We start from the raw sequence: 12247 nt of genomic DNA on the forward strand, positions 1-12247 counted from the left end.
TTAAAAAGACGAAGCTTAAAAAAATGTCTTAGTATTCTATTAGCTTTTCCAGCTCGAAATCCTCCTAGGGAAAAGGATCCTGGAAACCCATTCCTGGCTCCCCAAACAGAGTTATCAGAGGGAGGAAAAAAAAAAGTTTGGCATCCTGTGAGTTTAATGTTGTGGAGAAATGAAATTTACAGAAGAGAGGGCACACCTGCGTTTTGAGAGCCTTTCTCAATTCCTCGGGCCATTCCCTAGAGTCCTCTGATGGAACCCCGGACATAGCGGGCTTATGGGACGCTGATGGGTTGCCTGTCCTCAGCACCCCGGGGAATCTCTTTAATACCTAAACAGAGACAGGAGATGAACGAGGCCTTGGGTCTTTGTCGGGTTTAAGTTGGAACCAAGTGAAAGTTCTCACTTTATGTGAGCTTCCTCCCCTACTGAAAGCAAAGTCTAGAAATAAATCCAGCACCGCAGCAGGAGACAAGGAGGCAAGTATGTCTGGTTCCTTCTGCTGTGGGGCCAGGACCAGACATCCTGAGACAACGTGTTCTCCATGATTTGAGAACTAATTGCTTTCTCTTGCCTTTTATGCAGAAAACCAGAACCAAACTACAGTACTATTTATCTGCTATTCCTGCTCCATATTCCTCCAGTATGTATCCTTAATTATAATCAGAATGACTTCCTCCCAGCCAGCTCAGCAGCCGGCTCTTCCTAGACTACAAACTCTCTGCCACCGGAGAATATGAACGCCTGTTGGGTGTGACAGCCCCAATTTCAGCACATGGTAAGCATCTCTGTGTCTGGTTATCTTCTACTCTAGCCCAGATGGTCCTCCCTCCTCTGAGTCTTTGTGGAGAGTCAACGTGCCATTTATTAAAAATACATGTCCTGTTGGGGTGATTTATATACATCATCCTATTTAACTTTAACAATAAAGGGTGCCTGGGTGGCTCAGTCAGTTAAGCGGCTGCCTTTGGCTCAGGTCATGATCCCAGGGTCCCAGGATCGAGCCCCGCATCAGGCTCCCTGCTCAGCGGGGAGCCTGCTTCTCCCTCTGCCTGCCGCTGTCCCTGCTTGTGCTCTCTCTCACTCTCACTCTCTCTCTCAACTAAGTAAATAAAATCTTCATAAAAAACCCAATATTTTTGCAAGGTGGGTATCATCAAATCATTTCAGAGTCAAGAACATTTAATTCAAAGAACACATTGCTCAGAGCCAGAGAGCAGTGGCGTGGGATTTGAGTTCAAATTTATCTAACTTTAAAGCACCTGGTTTTGTTTTTTTTTTTACCATGTGCTGTCACCTCTCACATATTCTATGCAGAACATAAAATCCAGAGCAAGCCTTCCCACATCCTCCAAGTGACAGTGGCTTAGGGGAGCCAACTATGAGCATCTCTACCTAGCTCCACATTCAATGACCGATGAAATGAGCACTGGTGGAATGAACCATGGTGGAAGTATTTACACCACAAAAATGAGCAAATGCTACAAATCAGTGCTTGTCAGAGAACGAGTTGCTAAGTGTATATCAGTACATAACTCTCTTCAAACTATTGTGATCTCTCCTCTTTCTCAGTTCCTGGTTTGTACATTTTAGAATTAATTTTATGGTCTTCTAAGTTTTATGTCAATAAATCTTATCGATGCAGACCACCTAGCAGAGAATTTAGTAGACACTTCCATCTCTTGGGTCCACGATGCTGTAACACACAATTGGGTTTATAAAGACGGAGAAGATGCATTATAAGGGGCTAAATCGACCAGCAGGGGGAGCCTAATTCTCAAACATATGCTCGCCTTTTCCGGACTACAGCAGGGAGGCAAAGGAAAAATATAGGAGCTGGCTTTGCTAAAATGTGTCAGAAGTTCAAATATACCTTTGAAATAAATGGAGATAAGGCTTTTCAAATAAAGTAATAGTTGTGGAACAAATATGCATTACCCGTGCTGCTGGAAATAAAGGAGAACCTTGCACAAAAAATCTAATAGAAACATCAAATAAAGAACTCAGAATTTTACATGGTCGTGACTTTTTTCCAGAAAGAAAATTGGAAATACTATGTACTTTGAATTCTCATATCTAGGCTTTTTAGAGTACATTAACTGTGCAATTTTCAGAAAGCTTATTAAGATATTCCAAGTCCTTTAAATCTCACCACCCCACCACCCAAAACAATATATAATTATAATGCAACTACAGTCTACATCTCAGCAGAATTTTTAAAAACTTGACAAGATCAAAATATTGAGAAATGAGAATAACTTCGAAGAGGACCCTGAACTTTCAGATTTTGCAGCATACCGTAGAGCAAAATACTAAGCATAGTGATGAGACAGCTCAAAAGAACATAATGGAGGGCGCCTGGGTGGCTCAGTTGGTTAAGCGACTGCCTTCAGCTCAGGTCATGATCTTGGAGTCCCTGGATCGAGTCCCGCATCAGGCTCCCTGCTTGTCAGGGAGTCTGCTTCTCCCTCTGACCCTCCCCCCTCTCATGTGCTTTCTCTCTCTCTCTCTCTCAAATAAATAAATAAAATCTTTAAAAAAAAAAAAACCATAATGGATTGTACAGACCTAAGTATTTGGGATTTGATTAAAGTGGCATGTCAGATTGGTGGGAAAATTGTGAATGATTCAATAAATGGTGTCTGGTGAATTATTTGGGGACAAAAAGTTACATGATTCTCTCTCTATATCGAGCCTCCGTGTTGTATTCTGTGCACAGATAACCGATGTTTCTTGATATAAGCGCATGTATATTCGATGCAAAAGGCTCATATGTGATCAGCTTCATTGGTGGTCAGCTTTCCCCACGTGAATAAATAAAATCCTGGGAAACCACATATGAGTTCAGCCCCCTCTCTCTCTGCCCACCGGCTCTATTTCCCCCTGCGGGGTGCGTCAGTACTTACTACAGATGGGCTCTGTCCGGGGATGGGGACCATGGCCGCCCGGCAGTTCTGAGCATAGTGATCTAAGCGGAGACAGCACTTCTCTCCTCCAGCTTCAGTGGATAGAATCTCAGGAATTTCTTTTTTTTCTTTTATAATTATGAAAAAAATTTGAGCATTCACAGAAGTAGAGAAAAGAGTGTAACAACCCCCAATGTACCAATCATCCTGCTTCAACATGGACAATTTTGTCCCATCTACCCTCATCTCCTTGAATTATTCTGATTGTTTTGATCCAGATATCACATTTCAAATCATTCCATCCATAAAATTTCTGTATGTACCTCTAAAAGATAAGGACAATACTATCATTACACAGAAAATATTAATTGTGATTCCCTCATATCATTAAATACCCCGTCGGCACCTAAATTTCCCCAAGTAGGGGCGCCTGGGTGGCTCAGTTGGTTAAGCAACTGCCCTCAGCTCAGGTCATGATCCCAGGGTCCTAGGATGGAGCCCCACATCGGGCTCCCTGCTCGGCGGGAAGCCTGCTTCTCCCTTTCCCGCTCCCCCTGCTTGTGTTCCCTCTCTCGCTGTCTCTGTCAAATAAATAAAATCTTAAAAAAAAATAAAAATAAAAAATAAATTTCCCCAAGTATATTATAAACCTTTTGTTACTATTTGAATGCAGACTCAGACTTCCAGGGTATATTCTAGTCCACTTGGTCTTGGTTATGTGCTCACACCTGTCCCAGTCACAGGGACGGGTGGGCATGACACACTGGGATTGGCGAAGCGAGGGTCATGTGCCCACGCCGATGGTCAGGTGGAGAGGATTTTGCTCTAGAAGTGCGGTCTGGAGAGACACAAGCAATAGCCAGTCCACCCAAAACAACCGAAACTCGATTGTTAAACAGGGTTTCATTTTCTGATGGACCTCCTCGGCCTGCCACTCTAACAGTGACTTACACCTCTGGTAGAGTCCCACGTTGACCGCTTGCCAAGAAATTAGCCACCCTCAAGAATCCTCTCACCTCTTTCTGAGAATTTCCAGGGCTTCTTCTCCCGTGTGTTCCAGAATGAGCTTCTCTGGCTCTTCTTGTCCCTCTCATCTCGACCCCTTGCTGCTTGCTGCCTCTGATGAGGTGCCTCATGGTCTTACGGCTCTTTGGGGAACCGTCCTGACTGGGTGACTGCTACTTTTACCCTAACACCCACCTCAGGGAAGGGATGCTGCTCCCTGATCCGCGGAACCAACCCCGCAACTGCTAGGAGAAGTGGTTACTCTCACAGTCGTGGGTCCACTGGTTTACTAGCTGTAGGTCAGTGTTTTCACGTGGACTGCCTTACAGCCCACCCTCCACGTGTCTCTAATTAATCCTGCTTCTCGCTCAAGTGCTGACATTAAGTGGGCTTTCTCGAATGGGTCTTCTCTCACCGTAAGCTCTGGTCCAAGCAGGCTCTTTAGTTTACCCCCTCTGACCATATGTTTTTCTTTCTCTGCGTCTGCTCTCCCAAGTGTCGACTCCATGCAGCCTCAGATCGACATTGGCTGTATTTATGGAACACTTCCTTTAATATTAATATGCGCACTGATTCACCAATTAAAGATTAAGTGTTTCCTGAAAATCTGGAGGAGCTACCAAGTATAAAACACTGAATTATTCAGATGGGATGGAAAAAAAAAAAGCTCCGCAGCAAATTTGTTTCCGTTCTAAGAACAGAGAATAAATCGGGATGGGAGCAGAAGTTAATGGAAACCTGAAAGTCCATTTTGCCTCTGGTAGCTGGTTAATAGAAGTTTATACACCCCTTTTAAAGGCTAAGCTCCTAACACATTTATCTCCAGAATGAGCCAAGTGGGATTTCTACCATTCTCGGTATTTGTTTAATTTAACAGTACTCGGACCAGCTCATGGGCTCTGGGCCTCCGCGGAGGTATTCTGCCTTCTGCATCTTAGTTCTTTGGTGCAATTGTTCAGCCTCGCTTTGTTGTAAAAAGAAAGATTGATCGCTTTGGCCACATAACAGATGGCAGGCCACATGAAAAGGTGTTGGCATTGTTTCATTTGTGAAAAATCTGTCAGGAAAATTCTATGTGTCTTATGTAAGGCTCGACCTTCAGAACTGAGAGCTTGCATTCAAAAGGTGTATAAATACTTTATGTTGTTTTCTTTTCACTGTTAGCAAATTATGAGCGCTCTAGAGGAAGGGACATTGTGCTCCTGAATCAGACACCCAGTGCAAAAGTCCCACACCCGGGGAAGTCGCGTCTCCATGGGAATTACCTAACGTATTCACCTCATATATAAAATCGGGAGCATGATAACCACCTCTGGGGGCTGGCTGTTCTGTTCCTTGAGTGAAGGCACGTCAGTTGCATAAAATAGTGCCTGGAACCTAGAAGGTACTCGACAAATGAATTCCCTTCTTACGATCCTACGATCCCCATAGACTCATTAAATCAGCATTTTCCAAAGTGTGCTCGCTCCACGCCAGTTCTCAACGCCAGGATTTTAATAGTTACTACGCAAAGAAAGGGTTCTGTGATTAGATAAGTGTGTCTGGGCAAAACTGGGTTATACAAAGAGGACATAAATGGGTTATAGATTTTCTCTGTGCTTTTGTTTCCTTTGTAAACCGCAGGGCATCTTGGAAACTTTCACGTGGCTCTCTAGGGCAGCATTTCCTAGTCTTATTGGAGTGGGGAGTCCTTTTATCTTGGAAACCTAGGCAATCTGCCGGGCATATTTAGGGCAATAGGGAGTTATCTTTCATCAGAGAAATAAATCCCTCAACCGTGACTGCTTTTCTTGTATCCCTAGCACAGTGTTAGGATAAGACTGATTCTCATGTAGTTTTTTTAAAAAGTGCTTCTCGTTTTTTTTCTTATTTATGTTAACATACTTGAAGGAAAAAGACAATGGCTTGCTATAAGGAGTAGACATGTTTCTCCTATTATTAAAACAATTAGAGCGCAGGGTTAGTATAAGTATATAGTATACTCACACATGTTTACAGAGTTCTAGAAATGTAAAAGCTGGAATAAACCCAAAAGGCCATTCATTCTCATCCCTCAAGCAGGACAGGGCTACTTTTTTTTTTTTTTTTTAAGATTTTATTTATTTATTTGACAGAGAGAGAGAGCACAAGCAGGGGGAGCAGCAGAGGGAGAGGGAGAAGCAGACTCCCCACTGAGCAGGGAGCCCGATGTGGGGCTCGATCCCAGGACCCTGGGATCATGACCTGAGCTGAAGGCAGACACTTAACAGACTGAGCCACCCAGGTGCCCATAGACAGGGCTACTTTCATTAAAATGTTTTCTGACTCTTTTAGGCTAATAATTTTATATAGCCAGTACTCAGAAACAGTTTGCTTTCCTCAAATCTGCCAAGGAGAGTGAGGCTTTTTCTTTTCTCTAACTTGGAAGATAAGATGACTAGGCTCAGGAAGACTCTACGTCTTGGCGAAGGTTCTAACTACTTTCCGTCCATTGTAAATGAGCGGGAGAGAGGAAACATCAGTCTCAGTGATGGAAGGACAAGGCAAGGAGACAGGAGGGGCCTGGCGGCCATCACAGGTGAGCAACCTGCGTCGCTGGCTGGAAGGGCCATGGCTGGGTTTAATGCCCTGCTCTCGCCCTCTGGAAATTCTTAATTTTTCAACAAATGGTTCCACATTTTTATTTTGTACCGAGCTCCTCCAATGATGTAGCCAGTCTTGAGGGAGAGACACTTTGAAGAGAGGGGTGACCCTTTCAGTGTTTGACCCATTGCGCATTGACAGGAAGCTAGCCATGACTGACGTCATTTTGATCAGAGCTCTTGACCCAAATGCCACAGACAGGAAAAAAAAAAAAAAAAGATCATGCTAAACTGTGTGGCACCCAGAGAACAAATTGAAGTGATAAATACATATTTTGTGGGTGAGCCTTTCTGAACTAATAAAATATTTGATTCATTATCCCTTCTCTTAAACTCTGAGTGATTTACAGACCCTGAAAGGACAGCCTGGGGGTTATTATGCTCTTAACACAAACCCTCAATTTGCTCAGCTGTCAATTTCCCTTAAGAAGAGTTGCCATGGTGAGGTCTGTCACACCTGCCAATCACTTCTACACACCATTCAATTAGAAAGTAAGTAGTGGAGTTGTACCCTGAAGGGAAATGCAAAGGAGCAATCGATTTAGCCATCTTGGATGGATTGCCTGCCGGGATGAAAATATTCAAAGCATCTTAAGGTCACAACTATAATTCCAGCACTTTTACTCATTAAGAATATTTCTACACACTGTATATGCATAGTTTAAAACCTCACAGACGCGTTGTTACAGAGGAAAATCCGGAACATAAAAATATTCATGGAATTTGATTTTTTTAAATTCGAGTTTAGAGCATGGACCAAAGAGAAGAATATGTGTTTCCCAGGAAGGAGTTTTCACAGGGGACCAAGTTGGAAGAACCTGTGGCGGAGACTGACAGATTGCTTGTTGGGGGGCAAGAAGAAAATCAAGAGAATGTCTTGTCATGCTGGTCCAAACAGCCCCACTTCATAGACGGAGAGGTCAGGGGTGACAAGTGCATTACCATGCAGGAGTGTGGGCTGGGCACTCCTTCTTGCCTTTCAGATGAATTTTCCTCTTCTGTCTGAGAAGCAATCTCTCTAAATCAGTCCTTCTGGGTCTTCCTGGCTCTTGGGCTCAAAGACTTTTAAAAAATTCATGACTTTTCAATAATTGTTAATAGCCACTTTGCAAATTCCTTCAGATCTTTAGTTTTGAGGAGGAAATTTCTTAAAGAAGTAAAATTTAGTAGGAAAAGCTGAACATATCATTTTAAATGGTTTCATTATAAGACTCTAGAATAAAAAAATTACTAAGCCATTAGTGGTTTTTTTTAAATATTTAAAAAAATATATATATATTTTATATATTATATATATATAATATATATATATTTTTATATATTTTATTTTTATATATTTTTTAATATATTTTATATATTTTATTTTTATATATTTTATTTATTCTGACAACCAAAAAGTTACTTTCCTTCCACTGCTGTTTATATTTTGTCTCCTAAAAATGTCATATATAAGATTAGTTTATCTTCAAGTGTTTTTTTTTTCAATCTAATCTAATTTCCTATTCCTATTCTTAAATACATATTCCATTTGTAGACATGATTTTTTTTGAAAACTATGATTGTCAATCTCTTCCAGATGGGAGTTTTCAATTTGGTTAGCATACTGGTTTTTCCCTGGGGGCTTTACGAAATGAGCCTGCACATCTTTGCCTGTTTTCATGTTTTACCCTCTGCTCAGTAGCTAATGTTCTGAAGGGAGAATAGTCCTTTCCCGGTTTGTTTGAACTGGAAGGTTTTCATGTGCGGCTTGCAGCCATTCCCAAGTGCTAACTTCACTTTGGCTAATGGCCTGAGTTGTAAAGTGTTTCGCAGACCTCTCTTTGCGTGGGCACCCTCCTCTTATTTAATGACACAGCAGAGAAGAGAGAGGAAAGTAGCCTCAGAGAGCAGTGTACAGATGCTGAGAACGAATGAATTATTCCTGCAGCGCTCCCTTTTCTTCTTCACTCAAAATTGCTCTTCACCCTCTGATTCCAGGCTGCATTTGATTCCTGTTCAGCCTTTCTTCTGTAATACAACTGCACGTGCTTGTCTTTGCATGTGCTTGTCTTTTCTCTTTTTTTCAGTTGTTTATCCTTCCCAATTATCTTTTTCACATGATCCAATGTATGCAGCACAGTTTACTGTAACTATATAAAATGATCATGCCCTGAAGAAAAATCTCAATTGCTATTAGAGGATAGCCATCAAGCGTCAATACCTCTTATGGGTTTGTGAGTTGGATGTGCCCAGAGATAATCTGGTGGATCCCTCATATATATTTTTGGTTAGAAAAGTTGAACAGGTTTCTCAGCTGTGTTACTCTTCTGGAAGGACAGTTCTATGATGGAGGGACAGATCTCAGAGAATTATGTACAGCAACTATCTTTCAGAACCATTGGCAAAACCAACTGTTTTGGAGATGGTATTTTTTGCCGATTTAAAACAGTTTTGGAAACTCACCTCAATTCATTTATTAATGAATCACAATGGAGTTCTTCACTATGTCTTACGTGGATCCACTTGATCTTTCTGAGGCTCATATTTAAGCTTTGTTAGGACGGGTCTAGGATAGTTTTCAGTCAGGACAAGTGTAGCTCTTCTCCCTAAGATGTGGCTTTTAGGGGTGAGGGGTCTCTCTTGAACGCGCAGATGCTCAGCGAGGTATGTCCACTCTGGCTGGTTGGAACTCAAATGTCTTTCAGCTCCGTGTAAGCTCCAGGATTTGTTCAGCTTCTAACTCCCTACTTGTTCCTTCCATGCTGTTTAGTGGCCACCTTTGTAGAGTCTCACCATGTGCGTGGACAGCTTTGTAATTCAGCTAAAGACTTCAGGGGACCCACTTGCCAATTCCTGGAGCTCTTTCTCTGTGTACATCCCTTTTCTCCAGGACTCTGCCTGCCGATTCCCGCTGCCTCAACTTCCTTGAGCCCTGGCCTTATCTCTTCGGGTCAATAAGGCTGCCATGCTCCACTTGGATACGCCTCCCTTCCAGGCAGAGAGCTGGGCAGTCACCGTGGTCACTTCGTTTCCCTTCTCTCTCCTTTCTGTCACAGTTCTGCATTGCCTGTTTTCCAGTATCTGAAAACAGTTGCTCGTGGATTTTGACTGGATTTCTAGTTGTTTGCAACACTAGCACTCATTTGGTACTAGTTCCTTCATCATGGTTGAAAGCAAAAGTCCTCAGTCAAGTCTCAGAACCATCTGCTTGCTGGCTCCTGAATCCTCAGTGCCTCCGTGAATACCTGGAACATAATATGCCCTCAGTAATAGTATCTGTGGAATGAATGAACTTGTCGTGATTCATGCAGACCTAAGCTAACTTGGAAGTGGGTCGAACTTCCAAGGGGCAGTTTGGATTATGTGGACCACCTCTCAAATTGCAAGCTGGGGAGAGGGTACTTGGTACAGCTGTTGCTGCAATTACCAGTGATAATGACCACTGGTTCCCGTGTACAACATAATAGCAGTAATCATAATAGCTATCACTTATTTCAGACTTATATGTCTCGGGCTCTGCACTTGATACTTTAGGCATATTGTTTTATTGAATTCTCAAAACAGCATATGTTCATTCTCATTTTTTTTAAAGATTTTATTTATTTATTTGATACAGAGAGAGAGAGAGAGAGAGCACAAGTAGGCAGAGCGGCAGGCAGAGGGAGAGGGAGAAGCAGGCTCTCCGCTGAGCAGGGAGCCCGATGTGGGGCTCAATCCCAGGACCCTGAGACCATGACCTGAGCCAAAGGCAGCCGCTTAACCGACTGAGCCACCCAGGTGCCCCTGTTCATTCTCATTTTTAAGGTGGGGAAACAATGGCTCAGATACATTAAATAACTTGTTGGAGGTCACTCAATGAGTAAGTGGGAGTTGAGTTTGGACCCAGATGCTCATTGCAGACTTTATTCTCTGAAGCATTCCGATGTACTCTTGGGACCAAACTTCTATTACACCACAGGGGGATTTATAGGGAAACAGAGAGCATAACAAACATGGGTGGGTGACTATGCCAGAAAATTTTATCTTCTGGTGAAGACAAGTGAATTGTGAGTTTTTCCCTAGCCTTGTCGAGATTGGAGGTATTGATCATGGAAGGAACTGGAAAATATGTGAAGATGTGTTAATGACAAACCTTAAAGACAGGTAGGGACTACGGTCCTTTATGACTAATTTGCCATCAATATGTTGTCAAGATTGCTAATACCTAAACATATCTGAGGATACTAAAATCAACATTTAAAATGGATGAAATCCAACTGAACTAATAATCTAATGAAAATGTTAGATAGAAAATGTTCTTTATTGAACTTTTTTCAATGGCCTGAATTTAATTGGATAAAATTCTTTTGAGTATCATTCTATTAAAGTTTTGGAATGAAAGAGTTATCTTCTAAATTGATGTTTGTACATCACTTTTAAGATGGAACACCATGTCCTCAGCTTATTTTTCACAGGACTTGTAGGTACAACATTTTCAATAGAAGTTAAAAAAATAAAAATCCATCTTGAGGGGCGCCTGGGTGGCTCAGTCGTTAAGCGTCTGCCTTCGGCTCAGGTCATGATCCCAGGGTCCTGGGATCGAGCCCTGCATCGGGCTCCCCGCTCGGCAGGAGGCTTGCTTCTTCCTCTCCCACTCCCCCTGCTTGTGTTCCTGCTCTCGCTGTGTCTCACTCTGTCAAATAAATAAAATCTTAAAAAAAAAACAAAAAACCACACACACAAAAAAATCCATCTTGAAGGGAAAGACTGGAAATAAAAATGACTATAATTCAGATTAATGGGGAGTAGTCAATTGATAATTAGCAAAAACAGAAATAACTTGTTTTAATTTTATCATATTAAATTACAGAAACTAATTAGAAAGCATTATCCACCTTCATATCATTTCACCAGCAGACAATTCGTTGCACACCTTTTTGCTTCGCAGACTTTCATTTCTCTACCATCAGCTTCATCAGGGGCTCATGACTAGAACACAACACTCCTTCTCCAAGATCTTAAACCAGATGACTTTACCATGATTCATGAACCTTTGCAGTCTGCATCTTAGACTCCCAGAAGCTCTTGACTGAAAGGTTCATGAGATCAAGAATGGGTTTGGGCCTCAAGGTAGAGATCTGGAGACATTGGAGGCAGAGGAAGCTAGAGAAGTGGGTGAAATTTTTACAAGGAGAACATAAAAAGAAGGAAAGAATCCTTGGACATAAGCCTTTAGAAAATGCCAGTGTTTAAGGGGAAAAAAAAAGAAATATGGGAGTCTATAAAGGGGATTAAGAAATAATAGAAAGGTAGGAAAAAGTGAGGATCCCAGAAGTCAAGGTCAGAGGAAACTTTTTTAAAAAATTTAAAACCAAATGTATATTTCTGCCCGGATGGAGGTCACAGCATTTCTGGATGAATGCATTGTGAAGAGAGGTTAATTTTTAAAGTTTTTACTTAGGATGCAGGAATGTTGATTGATGTTTGCAAAATGTCTGAAACTTATTTATTTTTGGACATAATATAAGTTACCCAGAGTAAAAAAAGAAATGGAAGTTCTCATATTTCTTCCAGGTAATTTCCTAGAAAAGATATGAAGGTTTTCTCAAAAGGTTGGCAGCCTATTAGCCTCAGAATCAACAAAATCATCTGCATTTATTAATGTTGTTTCCTTCCAGCACTTTGATAAAAATCAGAAATAATATATTGCCCCATAAAAGTCATGTCTACCACTTCTCATTCTGCCCATTAAAAACTACA

Source organism: Phoca vitulina, unplaced genomic scaffold, assembly GCF_004348235.1.
Source record: "Phoca vitulina isolate PV1807 unplaced genomic scaffold, GSC_HSeal_1.0 scaffold15, whole genome shotgun sequence".
Lineage (NCBI taxonomy): Eukaryota > Metazoa > Chordata > Mammalia > Carnivora > Phocidae > Phoca > Phoca vitulina.